At 43.3% G+C, this 17,184-nt stretch overlaps 1 non-coding gene across 1 annotated transcript; it reads left to right on the top strand.

Moving 5' to 3' along the window:
- The first annotated feature begins 8,346 nt into the window (after positions 1-8,346).
- On the top strand, positions 8,347-8,428 carry trnas-acu (transfer RNA serine (anticodon ACU)). The gene has a single exon. It is a non-coding gene; the product is annotated as a tRNA-Ser (tRNA).
- Positions 8,429-17,184: the final 8,756 nt, after the last annotated feature.

Here is a 17,184-nt window from a genome sequence, read left to right on the forward strand (position 1 = left end):
GACTGGTTCTGGGGAAGGCAGCAACTGTACAAGCTGGATGGGCTAACGTGACAGAGCTGGGACTAAATGTCATACGGGGTGTGTGGGAGGGGTTGAAAATAACTTGGTGTGTGCTTAGGATCCAAAAAAGAATCGTAGAGGAACCTACCAGGATTCTCAAAATAATGGGAGATGCAGTTGGTACTAATTTACGGCAACAGGTTTATCAGTGGAAAATGGAGTAAGAAAGAAAGCCTTAATCTGAGGTACTCTGCATAGACATGAATACTCGGAGTGTGGGGAGTTCCAGATGCAGATTGGTGTATGGAACTCTGATGGACTGATCACCGAGAGCTGGCTCAAGAATGGCAGGACTGGGTGTTAAATATTGCTGAGTATAAAGGATTCCAAAATGATAGAATGGAAGGGAAAGGATGAAGGTAGAAGTATTGATTTAGATTAGCGTTAGTTAAGGAGTCCAAGAGACAGACGATCCGTCCAAGGACAGAATGAATTTGGCTGGAGCTACAGAACAAAAAGTGTACAATTACACTGTGAGGTACAGTCTGTCGGCCAGCAACCAATGAAATGATGGAGAGAATAAATATGCAGGGTCATTTCAGAGCGATGACAATACTACAGATTAGTTCTACCGAGAAACTTAATTTATCCAGAGAAAGACAGAGATACTGGTGGTAAAGAGTCACGTGGGGCAAGTGTTCCAGGATTACATGGAAGAGAGCTCACTGCAGGAGTATGTGTCCAGCCCAGGAGAGCCCAAGAGACCTGCAATTTGGGAAAGAGGTGGTGCAAGTGGATCCACTTTCGGTAGGGGATGGTTTTGGGCACAGCGATCATTTTATTGTAAAGTTCAAGATGATGGTTTAGGATGATATGCAATAATTGAGATGGAGAAACAGTTGATTGAGAGCAGCCTTCAATGGGGCAAGAATGAAGCTGGAACTTTTCAATGAGGCCTGTGAAATGGTAGCTTTATATCGTGTGAACCCAGTCAGGTTGAGCTGGGATTATAGAGATGTGGCTGCAGTGTGATCACGACTGAGAATAGCAAATTTACTAAATTTGTAGAAATCTAACACGCTTTTCATTGCACCACAAAGTTAGTGAATTTCAACCACACCAGAATTGGAGTTTAGTTCAGTTTACAGCTGAATCATTGATTGTTGTGCTGATTCATCGCCAATTCCTGTCTTCTGGAGTTCTTGTCCCTGCTACTGACCAGAGGCAATTCCTTACCTTCTTGGTTGTGAGTTTTTACGGAATCATGATCAGACCAGAACCAGATGCTCACTCGCAAAACCTGCAAATTTCGTGCAGAAACCCATTGTCTCTCAACACATTTCTCTCCCAAATGCAGAGAAATGTTCGATTGCTTAAATGTCTTTATCCCGTTCTGTGGCAGGATGTTATGGATGAGCTGGGAAAAGACATTGACGTGTTTGGTCAGCCATGATGATATCAAACGGTGTTTAGGACACGTGTTTGGAATAGCCTCCTCCTGTTCCTGTCTTTCTGTGCTGTTTCTTACAGAAGGTTTTCAAAATTAACCTGATGGGGGCAATGTGAATCTACACTACGGAATATCAAAGTCCTCCACTTTACCCCACCGCTCGCACAGCCAGAACAGACAGCTCGTATTGCTGCTTTAGATCAGACAGCGAAGGATTCTCTCAGGTGCTCTGTCAGACTGCATGCTCCTTCACACAGGTTTCCAACCGGGTACATGGAGCAAGCAAACGTGTGGATATTGGGATTCAGGGACAGATTTCCGTTCTGCAGGGCTGCAGTTCTGGTCACGTGAATTTCTGTCATGCTGAGACTTTCTGTGTATTCTTCCTACTTTACGATTTTAAATGTAATTGATTTTTGTTATTGCATAATATTCTTACATCTTCAGTATTCATGCAAACTGTGCAACGTGTTCTTGGATGTAGGAATAGTGAAGATTATTACTGAACGCAAAATATTTCATGTTACCTGTATGAACTTTCAGAAGTAATTTGGTGAAGTTTCATTGATTCGAATTCTGTGCCGAATGAAGCCGATCGAAGGAAAAGCCCTGCGACAGCGGCAATGTAACATTGTCTGTAAGCAACGCAGGAACCAACAGAAACCCATTTTGCAATGTCGTGTATTTTTTTCACATTTTTTGTGTCCCTTTTGTATCCTTTTCGTGAACCTGATGCTTCAATAATCACAGGTTCATGTCAGTTTCACCTTGTCTGCAATAGCTTTAATTTCAGAACCAGACAGTTCTAGGAAATGAAGCAGGGTGAGTGACTGAGGTACCACTGGGGAAGTAAATCACCACCAAAGATCCCACAGTGTTGTGGTTCAGTTGTTAGTAGTGCTGCCTCAACAAGTTGTAAAATTCGATTCCAGCCGCGGTGGACTGTCTGTGTCGAGATTGCACATTCTCCCACGAATGTGTGGATTTTCTCCGGGTGTTCTAGTTTCCTCTCACAGTCCAAAGGTTGTGCAGGTCAGGTGAGTTTGTCATTCTAAATTGCCCATAGTACATTTGTCAGAGGGTAAATGTTTCTGGTTGGGTTACTCTTCAGAGGGTTGGTGTGGACATTTGGGTCCGAAGCATCTCTTTCCATACTGTAGGGAATATAATAATCACAGCAAAACTAACGCAGTTGAGTTACAGTTCCCAAGGTACGTGAAGGTCACATGACAGGTTCGCTGTCTGCGGTTCCAGTCACGCAATTCGTCAGCGCCGAATACTTAAAGGTGCATAACATGCCAAGGTTGTAAGTTCAATGCTTATCTAAAGATGCTGTTACTGATATTTACCAGGGATTATTGAAGCATCAGACTGAAGCGCAGTTGGAAACAATGTTGAGTAAAGTAGCATTTGCTTGGAAATTCCAGTTTCTGACGTGGGGAAATATTTTACCTTTGTTAAATATGCCAATTATTAACAGAAAATCTGCAAATATTCCCCAGGTGAATATCCATCAATGTGTACAGAACCAGAGGTGAAGTTTTAGCATGATGACCTTACTAAAATTGCTGACCCAGCACTAGATTACATCCTGGGAAAGTCTGTAAAAATCGTTTCACATCATTCAATTTCCTGCAAGCTGCACAGCTCATTCAATCAATCGAAAGTATTAGATTTAACTCCTTGTGGAGTTTGACTGTTGTCAGTAAACCTGGTAAAGGATCTGGGCAAGTAGTTTTGCTGTTGGGAGGAACAAAGGGTCCATCTGGAATAATGTTGAGTCTTAGCGCAGGATTTTTCAAGCGGAGATAAAAGAGTATTAAATGGACGCACTCCCCTTTCGGTTGATTATGACCAAATGTTCAAGACAACAGATGGCAATGATAATAATGTTTTACATCGACAGGCCAAATCTTGCTCACTAGAGTCACCACAGTATTACAGACCAGGTGAGCGAGGGACATGATGATCCTTGTGGAAACCTGAGACAGTGAGAGAATTAATCCCACGCTGTTGGTCTCATTTTTCTCATAAACCAGTTAGTCAGTGGACTGAGCTAACTGACTTCCATTCAATGCAGAGCTAAACCAAACAGCTCAGTGCTTTTACAGTAGTAAATATTTCATGTCGAATGAGTTGCTGCACCTTCCAACTCCACCAGCTCTTCTTATACTTAACATTTTCACTTGCAGGTGTTATGCAATTTCTTTCCTATGAATGTTAACCAATTCGAGAATGTTTTCATTTTGCATCCCCATCCAGGAAGTCCAGAATCACTGTCGCTGTTTAATTCTCCCTGTGGCTGCGTGGGTTTGCTCAGGGTGCTCCGGTTTCCTCCCACAGTCCAAACATGTGCAGGTTAGGTGAATTAGCTGCGTTAAATTGCCCGTACTGTTAGGGGCAGGGGAAAATGTAACTGGGTGGATTGCGCTTCAGCGGGTCGGTGTGGACTTGTTGCTCAACAGGGCCTGTTTCCAAACTATAAGTAATCTAATCTAATCTAAGATAATCTAATATAATTCATTCCTTGTCTGCTTGCATTCGCTTTTCAAATATTCTTTAATCAGCTCGTAAAATGATTCTATTTCTCAAAATTCATCTCCGAATTCAATAACTCTCAGAATAAAAATACCTACTCCAAACTTCTTTCTCATGTCCCGATGGGTTTGAAGTTCTAACGTCTAGTTTCCACTCATCTAAACGACGGAATTTCCCTCGTGTTTACTCGTAACAACTTCACATCAGCTGGATAACCTCTCTTCGGACACAACTAAGTCTTTCCTGATTTCTCCCGCATTATTCCTTATTCAATGCTACCATCCCTATAAACCCCCTCTTTTCGTTTCTAGTGGCTTTATCTCCCAGTAAACCTCATTTCCATCGTTTATAACGACATGGTAGCATGGCCGTGTCATTCCTAACGTCTTTATAGTCCAGAAAACACTGCCCGTGTCTTTCATCATGTCTTTATATCCCTGTATATTTCAACCTGAGAAAGGATGCTGGGTCCAATTCAATGAATGAAAACTCACCACTAAGCTATGCAAACTTATAACAGACACAGGAACGGTAGAAACAATTTCAATTACAGCTGAATCGATTGGTTGTAACAGAATCGGATCAAATCCCAGTCACATACATGACTGTTGTTCTTATCGTTATTTGTTCTCTACGTGTGCTGAAGTAACACAGTGAGGGATCAATTACTATTGCCAGTCATACTTAAGCGGTTAGGTATGAAATGCTGACGTTGTGAGATCAGAGAAGTCTTTATTGACATAGAACATTCACTGTTCGAATATCAGTCTTAGGAATTAGACAGAGAGCGATTTTGAATGAAATTTGAGCAGGGAAGTTTACTCCATGGCGTAACACCAATTTGTGTGGTTACTTTGTTGTTTACCTCATTTGTGTGTTTTGCCTCTTTGGGGATTTTGAAGTTATCCTCTCTATACAAAAGTTCCGTGCTTTTGCACCATTATACAAAAGATGCAGTACAATACCACCCAACGCTGTTTCGGTCAACTTGTACATATATTGACCCCTGGAAACAGCACTATGAACTCTCCTCGAGTCTGGAAAACAATTTGCTGCATTCCCATTCTTATGGCTCTTTTCATTCCATCAGCTTCTGTTCTTCACAGAATCCGATTCAGCAGATCTTGTCACTGAGTCATTTCTTTGTATGTGTTCAGATCATGTGAGCAGAATATCACAGTCCATAACCCAGAGGTCAGACCATACACAGGGAACGAGTACTCTGCTCTTGATCATTTCATGAACATCAGGGAGAAATATCAATGCTCTTCAAAATTTACTAACCTGTTTTTCAGAAGCAAGATAAACAGTTCCAGGTTTCTCCTTTTGTTGTCACAAGGACCAAGATTGTAAATGCTGGAACCAGTTGAGACTGTCAGCTCTCCCACATCCATTTTCTCCCCTGGAAGTGTTCACTTGATGGTCTGAATTGGATTCTTCTAAAAAGAAGAATCTTTTTATCCATTGATTTCTGGTTGATGGGCCCACTCGTCTCCCTATGGGCCTCTGTACATCGCGCTGACGACAGCATTTTCCCGCAGTCTTCCGTTTTTTTTTGGAGAAAGTACCTTCGAGGATGACATCAAAAGATGTTCGCTGTGACTGTGTGATACTCCACCAATGGAGACAGCTCTATCAATGGAGGCAGCTCGGTCCGCTGGGATGGGATAATTTCTGCAATGTGTCCTGCGGATCAGATACAGTGCACAGATCATACAGAGTGAGAGCGCTCGATAAGGCCAATTGGTCACTCGTACCTGTGTCAGCTCGGGAGTTATAAAATATGGGTTAAAGCGGAAACACTGGGGATTGGATCATATTTCAAGTGTTTACGTGAGGCAGGAAGCAGAAAAAGATACACTGTGAAGCGATTGGGATCTGACGACAGGAGCAGCAAATAGGTTGTACAGCGCAGAGGAGAGCTTTGAAGTATTGAATTCTGATTGATGGGCCGATCATGCTTTCATTAGACCACGCTACTACAGTTGATAATATGTCAGTGCCTCTCGGAATTGTGATGTCACAGGCAAATATCACCGTTACACTGCAGGAAATTCCTTTTTCCAATGTGACAACAGTCTGTATGTAAAATAGCTTAAATATTTAATTCTTTCTCATAAATGATTCCACTCCATCTCAGTGTATTGTATTGTCTTCTTTCCAATTTACCTGTTATTGTGCCTGCACTGAAGTTGATTTGCTCCTTCTGCATGTCTTTTACAGTCTGGGTGATCTGATGCATCTGTACTGATCCACCTTCTGACAGAATTTTCCACTTCATTTCAGCCCGCCCTAACGTCGGTATCCGATACCATTCCCGTTGTCTGGGTGTTAAGTGCTCGTCTCAGATCCAGCCTGCCCTCACCCAAAATAACGCAAAACTCAGACACACTGTGATAAATGCAATCCAGGGACATCTTCACTTCGAGGTCATTGATTATTCCTCGGAGAAAGTTCGGACAGCAGATGCTAGAGATAAGAGTCTGGAGTGTGGTGCTGGAAAAGCACAGCAGGTCAGTCAGCATCTGATGAGCAGAAGAATCCACGTTTCAGGCATAAGCCCTTCAACAAGAATAAGGCTTGTGAGTCGGGACTGAGAGATAATTGGAAGGGATTTGGGAATGGGGGGATGGGGGAAAGCGGTGGTTGGATGAAGGTGAGGCAGAAGATGATAGTTCAGAAGGAGCAGTGATGTAATGGGTCCAGAGGGCGGTTCCAAGTTTGAGGCATGGGACTTGAGGCAAGGGAAACGAGGAAACTGTTCAAATCCACACTTATCCCGTGAGGTGACAGAGTCACAAGGCGCAATATATGGCGTTCGTCCTCCAGGTATTGGGTGGTTCTGGTTTTGCGCTGAAGGAGGCCCAGGACCTGCACTCTTTGACGGAGTGGGAAGAGGGAGTTGAAGTGTTCAGTTACTGGACGGTGAAGTTGGTGGGTGCGGGTGTCCCAAAGATGTTCTCTGAAATGATCTGCAAGAAGGTGTCCTGTCTCCCTGCTGTCGAGGAGACCATACTGGATTCAACAGATGCAGTAGATGACATTGTAAGTTGTACAGGTGAATTTCTAACTGAAGTGGAAGGATCCCTTGGGTCCTTAGACGGAGATGAGTGGAGTGGCGTGGGAGCTGCTTTTACCCTTCCTGCGGTGGCAGGGAAAGATGCCAGAAGTGGGGTGTGTGTTTATTGGGGGTTGTAGACCTGACTAGGGGTTCGTGTATGAAATGGTCTTTTCAGAATGCTGATCGGGGTGTGGAGGGAAATATATACCTGACAGTGGGGTCTGTTTGGAGATTGTAGAAGTGGTGGAGTCTTATATGATTTATGCTGAGTTTGGTGGGGTGAAAGTTGAGGACCATGGGATTCTGTCCTTGTTGCGGGAGGGGTGGGGTTTAAGGGCGGTTGTGAGTGAAGTGGAGGAGATGCACTGGCGGGCATCGTCAAACACGTGGGATGGAGACCAACTTGGACTTTCTGAGGTGGAATTAGTCATCCTGGGAAAAAATGCCCGAGAGGCGGAGGAATTAGGAATAAGGGATTCTTTTTTTACACGAGCTGGGGTGGGAGGAGGTGTCGTATTGTTAGCTGTGGGATTCGGTGGGGTTGTAATATATGTCTGTCATTGGTCATTCCATAAATGGAAGGGAGTTGCCAAGAAGATCCAGGTGAATTTGAGGTCGGGGTGAAAGGGGTCGGTTGGTGAACTGTTCAACCTCCTCGTGGGAGCACGAAATGACGCCCAACACATTCATCAATGTAGCAGAGGAACAAGTGGAGAGAGGTGCGAGAGTAACTGCGAAAGACGGATAATTCCACATATTTGACAAACAGGCAGGCAGGCATAGCTCGGTGACATGTGGGTGCCCATGGCTACCCCTTTGGTTTGGAGGAAGTGGGAGGATTGGAAGGAAAGGTTGTTGAGGATGAGGACCAGTTCAGCCAGCTGGATGAGGGTGTCGGTGGAAGGGTACTGGTTGGGATGGGGCGAGATGAAGAAACAGAGGGTTTGGAGACTTTCGTCATGGCAGATGGATGTGCAGAGGGACTGGATCTCCAAGGTGAAGATGACGCGTTGTCGACCAGGGAAATAAAAGTCTTTAGTGAGATTAAGTACATAAGTGGTGTCACAAACGGAGGTGCGAATTTCCTGGACTGGGGAGACAGGAAGGTGTTGAGGTAGGAAGAGATGAGTTGGGTCAAACAGGCGCAGGAGGAGACAGCAGGTCTTCGGAAGGAGGTAGAATCGGGCAGTGTGGGGTTCATAGACAATGAGGTTGAAGGCTGTGAATGGGAGATTCCCCAAAGGTGATGAGATTGTGATGGTCTGGGAGATTATGCCATATCCTTTCATGCATGTGCGACGAGGTGGCCGAGAGGTTAAGGCGATGGACTACTAATCCATTGTGTTCTGCACGCGTGGGTTCGAATCCCACTCTCGTCGCTATTTTCTGATTATCACACTGTCTTATTGGAATTGGAACTCCAATGGCTTGTTTATCTGCATCGACCAGATTATAAAACCTCAAAGAATAATTTGAGACTGATGCCTTAACTTAACGAAATGTAGACTGAAATGGGATAATGAAAAGGAAAGCGATTTTCTGTTCCAAGTCAAGTTGCTGTGAACGTTAATCTTATGAAAGAGATCCAGGGAAACCAAATAACGAGAGATGCGATGTGCATCTTTAATGCTATGGGATTCTTAATGAGTGTTTTGTCACATGAAATCTGAAGCAGGTTCGGTAGAAGTGATTCATCTTGGTGATAAGAGCACAGAGAGACACCACAAAATAATAGAGATATTTCAAAAGGTGCAGGGGGTGGGTGTAGCGGCACAGAAAACTGGCTGTAAATGCACAGTAGAGAATTGCCAATGTGGGTGCCGTGATTGGCATGGACAGACTTACACATTGATCTCGCCCTTTCCCCCTTGCTCTTGCCATTGATGAAGGTTGGATATAAGACACAGATAAACACAAGATGTGGGAAGCAAGCTCCCTCCAGTTGAACTATGGAGAAGTCAGCATGTTAACTGCAGGAAGTGAACGTAAAATGTGGATCAATAACCACAGATTAATGCAGCATAAACATCTAAAGTGTCTTTAAACGAATGTCATTAACAGACGTTTCGTTCTAATACCTAACATGGCTTTCATGGGAAACCAAGTCTCACAAACTTGATTGTGTTTTTTGAAGATGTAACAAAGAAGATTGATGAGGGCAGAGTAGAAGATGCGATCTATATGGACTTCATGGAGGACTGATTAGGAAGGTTAGATGGAATAAAGGGAGAACCATCCACTTAGATACAGAACTAGCTCAAAGTTAGACGACTGAGGGTGCCAGTAGAGCGTTGTTTTTCAGACTGGAAGCTGTGACCAGTGGAGTCCCACAGCGATCGGTGCTGGGTCCTCTACTTTCTTATAATTTACATAAATCATTTGGATATCAGCATAAGAGGTACAGTTAGTAAGTTAGAGATGACACCAAAATTGTAGGTGTAGTGCACAACGAAGAGGGTAACCTCAGATTACAACAGGATCTGGCCAGATGGGCCAATGGGCTAAGAAATGGCAGATGGAGTTTTATTCACATAAATGTAAGGTGCTGCATTTTGGGAAAGCAAATCTTAGCAGGACTTATATAAATAAGGATAAGGGCTTGGGAATGTTGCTGAAGAAAGAGACCTTGGAGTGCAGGTTCATAGCTCCTTGAAAGTCGAGTCGCAGGTAGATCGGAAGGGAAGAAGGCCTTTGCCATGCTTTCCTTTATTGTTCAAAATATTGAGTGCAGGAGTTGGGAGGACATGCTGCGGCTGTACAGGGCATTGGTTAGGCCACTGTTGGAATATTGCATGCAATTCTGGTCTCCTGTCTGTTGGAAAGATATTGTGAAACTTGAAAGGGTTCGGAAAGGATTTCCAAGAATGTTGCCAGGGTTGGAGGATTTGAGCGTTAGGGAGAGTCTGAACAGGCTGGAGCTGTTTCCTCTGGTGCAGTGGAGGCTGAGGGCTGTCCTTATAGATGTTTACGAAATTATGAGGGGCATGGATACGATAAATGGACAAAGTATTTTCCCTGGAATCGGGGAGTCCAGACTTAGAGGGCATAGGTTTAGTGTGAGAGGGGAAAGATATAAAAGAGACCTGAGGGACAACGTTTTCACACAGACGGTGGTAGGTGTATGGAATGAGCTACCAGAGGATGTGGTGGCTGGTACAATTGCAACATTTAAGAGGCTTTGAATGGGAATATGAAGAGGAAGGGTGTGGAGGGATATGGGCCGGGTGCTGCGGGTGCGACTAGATTGGGTTGGGACATCTAGTCGGCATGGGCAGGTTGGACTGAAGTGTCTGTTTCAATGCTGTACATCTCTATGACCACATTTCAAGGTGGATGACAACAATACCAATTTTGTTTTGAAATTGAGATCTACTTCATCATTTTACACAGCGAGCAAGTTCAATTTAAATAATACAAATCACGTTCACTCACACGGAATAAAACTGTGATTTCATTAAAAACATTGTCCATTTAAGTAGCAGTTACTTAACATGAAAACTAAGATGTAATTTTTATTGAACTTACGTCAATTAACACCATTATCTTACTTCGGATTGACTGCAATATGCACATGCTAAATAAGGTTTAAGAAAGGAAGAATTTTAGTATGATTCGGTGGTGATGAAAAATAACATTCCGGTATCATGGGGCGGATATTCCACCAATGGCTCCAGTGGTGAAAATGGTCAGTGGGCATTAATTCTATGATGGTATAGAGGTGAGGGAGCTGTCAGGGATGGGAGCTCCCACCTCATCTGGAGCAGCGTCTGTAGACATGGCCCAGGGAGCATTGTGACATCAGACTGGGAGGTCCAACCAACACATGGAGCTGCTTTTATTAACATGGACCAGCAGGGAGCATTGGGACATCAGACTGCGAGATCCAATCTCATTTGGAGCAGCTTCATTTGACATGGACCAGGGAGCTTTGCGAGATCAGTCTGGGAGCTCCACTCTCACCTGGAGCAGCATTTAATGACATGGAGCACCAGGGGGCATTGGGACATCAGAGTGGGAGCTCCAATCTTACTTGCAGCAGCTTCTATTGACATGGAGCAGCAAGGAGCAATGGAACATCAGGTTGGGAGCTGCAACTCACCTGGTGCAGCTTGTATATACATGGAAGAGGAGGGAGTATTGGGATATTAGGCTGGGGGAAAGGATATTAAACCAATTTAATCTGAAGTAAAACAAGTTTCAACACCTCAGATGGTAATTGATTTATGAAGAATCTGTCGCGGGAAAAAAAAATCTTTAGATATTGAAGACAAGTCTTGCAAATATTCAACTCAGGAACACGCACTAATACAGAAAGAAATGCGAGTGATGTTTCAGGTCTTTGACTTTTCTTTTCTGACCGACTATACACTGGATTACATGACCAAAAGGACTTTTTCACTCATTTCATGTTACTTATTTCCGGCAAATGGAAGAGGTCATTGACGCAATCTAAATCTGAAAATTGTGGGAAATGCGATATTGTCATTAGGCTGGAGTTTACCTCGAATTATAGTGGAAACGCAGCAAAATAAGTTGAAGTTTCCTCGATCAACAGTGACCTCGTTGATTGGCTGATCAGATTGTGAATGGTAGTTTTATTTGAGGAGAACTTGAAGTGAATAATTGATGGTGATTATCTTTGATTTTTGTTCACCTTGGGAATGTTACTGTTATTGCTCATGTCCTTGGTAACACCACAGCTCGGCAGAGTGTAAAATCTCAGCTGTGCATCTGGCCAGTGTTTCAACCATTCATATACCTGGCTACGGATCAGATGGTTATCGGTTCGAAATTTAATTGGCGCAAGAGCGTTGTGGATATTCACAGCAAATCCAAGCTAATTTTATTTGTTACACTGAGGTGGATAATATTTGGAATTTTCATCTCTATGAACGAAAATTATTTCACTGTCTTCGATAAGATAAACATTACCAAGGACAATCAGAGTTAAAAATCCCACAGCACCAAGTTGCATCGAACAGGCGTATTTGGAAGCAACAGCTTCTTCGTCAGATGGTTGCAAATGTTGGACTCTAATCTGACTTTGCGTGATTTTCAAATTTGTCCACCCCAGTCCAACACCAACACATCCAAGTCAGGAGTACCGTCGACACCACGAACGATCGGTTAAAGTCCAGATGATCTTCCAAGATTGTGCATGTTGACACATACATCAAGTTTCTGCAGAAAAACACCCACCAGATGAAGGAACGGCTCCCTGAAAGCTCGTGCTTCCAAATAAACCTGCTGGACTATGCCCTGATGTTGTGTAATTTTTAACTTTCTCTACCCAACTCAAACACTGGCACTTCTATATCATAGAGAACAACAGTCATGTCCCAGCGCTGTCAGAGAAGACAATCCTGAAAGAGCAACGCACATTGTTCATAGGTACGTTTCATTTGCAGAAACCAACCCATTCAATCACTGCAGCTCCTGTGTATGAAAAGCACAGAAAAGAAATAGCTGAGACTCAGTTTTGACAGTATTTTGAAACTCTTTGGGAAGTGGACTCAGAGGAGAATGAAGGATGAACTGTCCGACTGCGCAGAGAGGAGGAAGGCACTTTTACCTTCTTTAAAGGGCTGGGGTAGTGACTGATCTAAGGCAGTAAACAGATTCCTGGTAGGCCTGCTCTCTCTGCGTCAGGAACAAGAAGACCTGATTTCCTGAACAGTAATGAAACCCAGGCCACTCAGTTAAGGCACCGAATACTAACCACTAGATCACTGGGGATGAAGGCAGAAACTGTTGCACCGTTTCTTCATAACACAGTTTTGAAAATTATGTCACTGCAGATATGTTTCCCCTCAAACATGAATGAATTATCAAATGTTTACAGCACAGAAATGGGTCCCATCGTCTCCCTTCCCAGCACCTGGCCTGTAACCTTGTAAACTCTGATGTTCACGTGTTCATCTCAATGCTAATTACCCTGGAACGTTTTAATCTTGTAAGATGCAATAAATGGGATGGAAGTTTGAGATGGGGAAAATAAGTTCACACCCAGTCGGGGAACTGAAGCCCATTTTTACCCAAACACTGAAGCACACAGACACATTTCCACAAGAGTGAAACAGGCCTCGGGAGAAAACAAACAGAAAGTAAGATTTCGCCTGCTTGGCTGATATTGTCCAATTTCAGACTTCAACACCAGTGTCTGGTTACAGCAAAGAAAGGAAACATTCAGCCCCTCCCGTCCCAGTGTTCCTTGCCCATTGTTTCCCCATTACTCTGTAGTTTATACTGCCTCACCTCGTTCTTGCAACAATACTAGATCGTTGCTCACGCCCGCTATTTCCTGTCCTGCCGAACGGTTTTCCTCAAGTTCTTGGACTGAAAAACAGGAATGGGTTATTTCAAACACTTTTCTAGTTTACAAGGCCAGTGTTATCACCACTGAGCCAGCACATTGCCAGCTCAGAGGTAAGGTCTCATAAATTAGAAACTTCAATGCAACAGATGATTGGTTAGCCTCAGTGTTATAAGCCAAACAACAAGACTGGAATTGAACCGAGGGCATCATGCACAGAAGGATGAGAGAATAGAATGATGAATCTCATGGTGTCCAGGGTGGTGTTAACAGAAATCTTCCCTGGTAGTATAGTGATGAGGATTCAATGCTTTCACTGTCATGGCTTGTCAAATATTAACATTTACAGTAATCGATGTGAAATACTGCCTGATCTTTCGAAGCAGAATGATGTTGTGCAGCAGTCAGAACCGCTTCCCTGTATGTTACAGTTCCGCATCAGCAACGTCAGCTGCAAATGCCTCACGTTCAATCAGTTTAAATCAAGAACGGTGGGGGCGTCACGAAATTGAAAGGGGAATGGTGGTTTGTGAGAGTTAACTGCATGCCTCGTGGAGCCAGGTTCAAGGTCGATACTAAATATCGGTTTTCCTGTTTATCTTGGTATACTGACCACTCCATATCAATTACTCATATTATCTGCCATTTGTGTTGTTCTTTGTTCATTGCACCTCGGTTCAGTGTTCCAGGGGGCCACGCTTTTTTAATTTGGCACGTTTTACTCAGGTCGGTTTTGCAGTTTCATATTAAGGCCAACAAGTTTAGGAACTGAAAGACACCATTCAGACCATTAAGTCTGCTCTGCTATTGATTGGTTTCATTTCTGATCTGATAACCTTGAACTGCACTTTCTTGCCTTTCCTCATAACGCTTGATATCTTTGCAGTTTGAAGATCTGCCGATCTCAGCCTCATTACACCTAATGACACTTCCTCAACAGCCTTCTGCTACAAGAAAGTACACTGATCCAGAACTGTCAGAGAGAATTAATGCTTCTTCATCACTGTTTTAATTGTGAGATCCGTATTCTAATACGAAGTTATAAATCATACAACACCAGGTCATTGTCCAACAGGTTTAATTGGAAGCATTAGCTTTTGGAGGGCTGCTCCTCTATCAGGTGTTCGTGGAGTACAAGAGTTATAAGATACAGAACTTATCGCAAAAGTTTACAGTGTGATGTAATTGAAATTATGCATTGAAAAATATCTTGATTGTTTGTTAAATCTTCTATCTGTTAGAATGACCATATTAGCTTCACTTCTTTCTTTTGTAATTTGCAAAACGTTTTTGAAAGTCACATTCTCAGGTGAACTTTAACAATTAGTGTCAGCCCCGATAATATTTTGAAGGTGTTCGCCCCTGTGTGCTGTGTCCGTGCCATAATGTTTAGGCTGACGCTAATCTCGGCGCAGTGGTTAGCACTGCTGCCTCACAGCGCCAGAGACCCAGGTTTAATTCCCCCCTAAGGCGACTGACTGTGTGGAGTTTGTGCATACTCCCAGTGTCTGTGTGGGTGTGCTCCGGTTTGCCCCCACATTCCAAAAATGTGCAGGTTAGGTGAAGTGGCCATATTAAATTGCCCGTAGTGTGACGTGTAGGGGAATGGATCTGCGTGGGTTGCACTTCGGCGGGTTGGTGTGGAGCTGTTGAACCGAAGGGCCTGTTTCCACTCTGCAAGTAATCTAATCTAAAAAAAAATACCACGCTGCAGGCAAGGATGTTTTGAGGCATGGTACATTGGTGAAACCGAGCAAAGGGTACAGCAACAGATGAATGGAACTGCACATCAATCACAGACATTTGTGTCCCTTCGCAGCTGGAGAGCACTTCCGTGGTCCAGAACATTCAACCTCGGACCTTCAGGTGACAATCCTCCAAGGCAGACTTCGACACAGGCAGCAGCTAAATGTGCCCGAGCAGAGGCTGATAGCAAATTTCGGAACCAATGGGGGTGGCCTCAATTGCGACCTTGGCTTCATGTCACAGTACAGGTGATCCCAATGCCCTATCTACACACAGCGACCCGCCTACACACACACACAAACACGCACACACACACAAAAACACACGCATATATACGTTTGTGGGGTGAATTTGTACTTGCAAAATTACATTGCACTTTGATCAAAAAGTGCATGAATCCATGTTAGTCTCTGTTAACTCGGTTTATAAAATTAGAATCAGTCTGAACATTATGGAACAGACAACAGCACACGGGGGCTGACAGCTATTCTTAAATCTCACCTGAGAATGTAACTTTAAAATAAAAAGTTTTGGGCTTTATAAATGAAAGAAGTGAAGCTAACATGGTTATTCTAACAGATGGGAAACTTAGCAAACAATGAAGGTATTTTTCAACGTACACTTTCAGTTGCATCACACTTTAAACTTGCGCTTTAAATTCTGTGTCTTACAACTGTGTACTCCACAACCACCTGATGTATGAGCAGCAATCTGAAAGCTAGTATTTCCAGTTTAACCTGCTGGACTATAACCTGGTGTTCTGTGATTTTCAAATTTGCATACCCTAGTCCCAAACCTGCATCTACAAGTCATTCAATCCAAGGCATTCTGGTCACAGAACCAACCTTTGTGCATTCAACTTATTAAATCCTTAAAAAAACCCTAAATGTTTCAGTAAGCATTATTTTTGTCGTACTGAGTCTGAGCAGGCAAAGGCAACTGCTTTCAACGTTTATTTCCATTTGAATTCATCTCCGATATGAAATTCTCACTGACTCTGACAGCACTGATATCTTTGCTATTTTTTAATGTCAGGAATTCATGTTCAATTTACGACTTTCATAAGGAACAACAAATATTTTTCTCTGACTGGAAATCAACGTTGGGAAATAGCAGTGAGAGAGCTGAATTTTCACACTTTCGCACCAAGGAAGACATATGCAAGGTTTGCAAATTTTATCGGTGACCTTGTTTTTGACTTAGTGGTTCAGTTGAAAAATGACAGTAATTGTGTTTTTAAAAGCATGGCGAATGGCCCTTCAGCCTACTGCATCATTATCAGTCATCAAACATCTCGTTTGTAAACACAGTTTCCAGCACGTGACTCGTCGTCTGGTGTGTTCTAACATTTCAAGTCTTCAGTTAAATTGTTATTCAATTTCTTAAGTGCTTAAGTGGAACAAAAACTCCTCTGTGAACTAACAGTTCTGAGAGTGAAACTCTTTCTCAGAGCCGTTTGCCAGTTTTCCTCAAGATGCTGTGGAAAATCTTTCTGTACTCACATTGGAATTGGTTTACCCTGTTTCTTCTTCAGCTTCCTTCTACTTTCTATTAAATGGTTTAGATTCCAATACAGACACACGGTGCAGGTTGCAGAAGTCACGTGTTTGTACTTTCACTGACACTGTCTCGGCAGGCGCTGCAGTCCTTCCCCATGCTGATTCAGACAGCACTGTCCTTCCTGTGGCATGTCCCATGGAAAATGGAAGGACAGGCATTAATAACCCGCATTTGAGAAATTAGCGACAGTTTTAAAACATTTGCACTGCCCCAGCGAGGAATTGAGCTCCTATCTCCCGCATAACATGCGGTGACACTAACCACTATACTACCGAGGACAACAGTTTCAAAGGAGACCCCTCAGCCCGTTGTGACTCAATTTGTCAAAAACAACTGCTTAACAACTCGAATCGTTTAGCCCATAGCTTTGTACTATTGGCAGAACATATTCACATCTGAATATTCCTTCAGATTCTCAGGGTTCCTGCCTCTCTGACCCTTACAGACAGAGTGTTGCAAATTCCAACACACGCCGACCTATAACGCTTTTCCGCACATCTGCTTAAACCTTTCTGT

This window comes from Chiloscyllium punctatum, chromosome 18 (genome assembly GCF_047496795.1).
Source record: "Chiloscyllium punctatum isolate Juve2018m chromosome 18, sChiPun1.3, whole genome shotgun sequence".
Taxonomy (NCBI): Eukaryota; Metazoa; Chordata; class Chondrichthyes; order Orectolobiformes; family Hemiscylliidae; genus Chiloscyllium; species Chiloscyllium punctatum.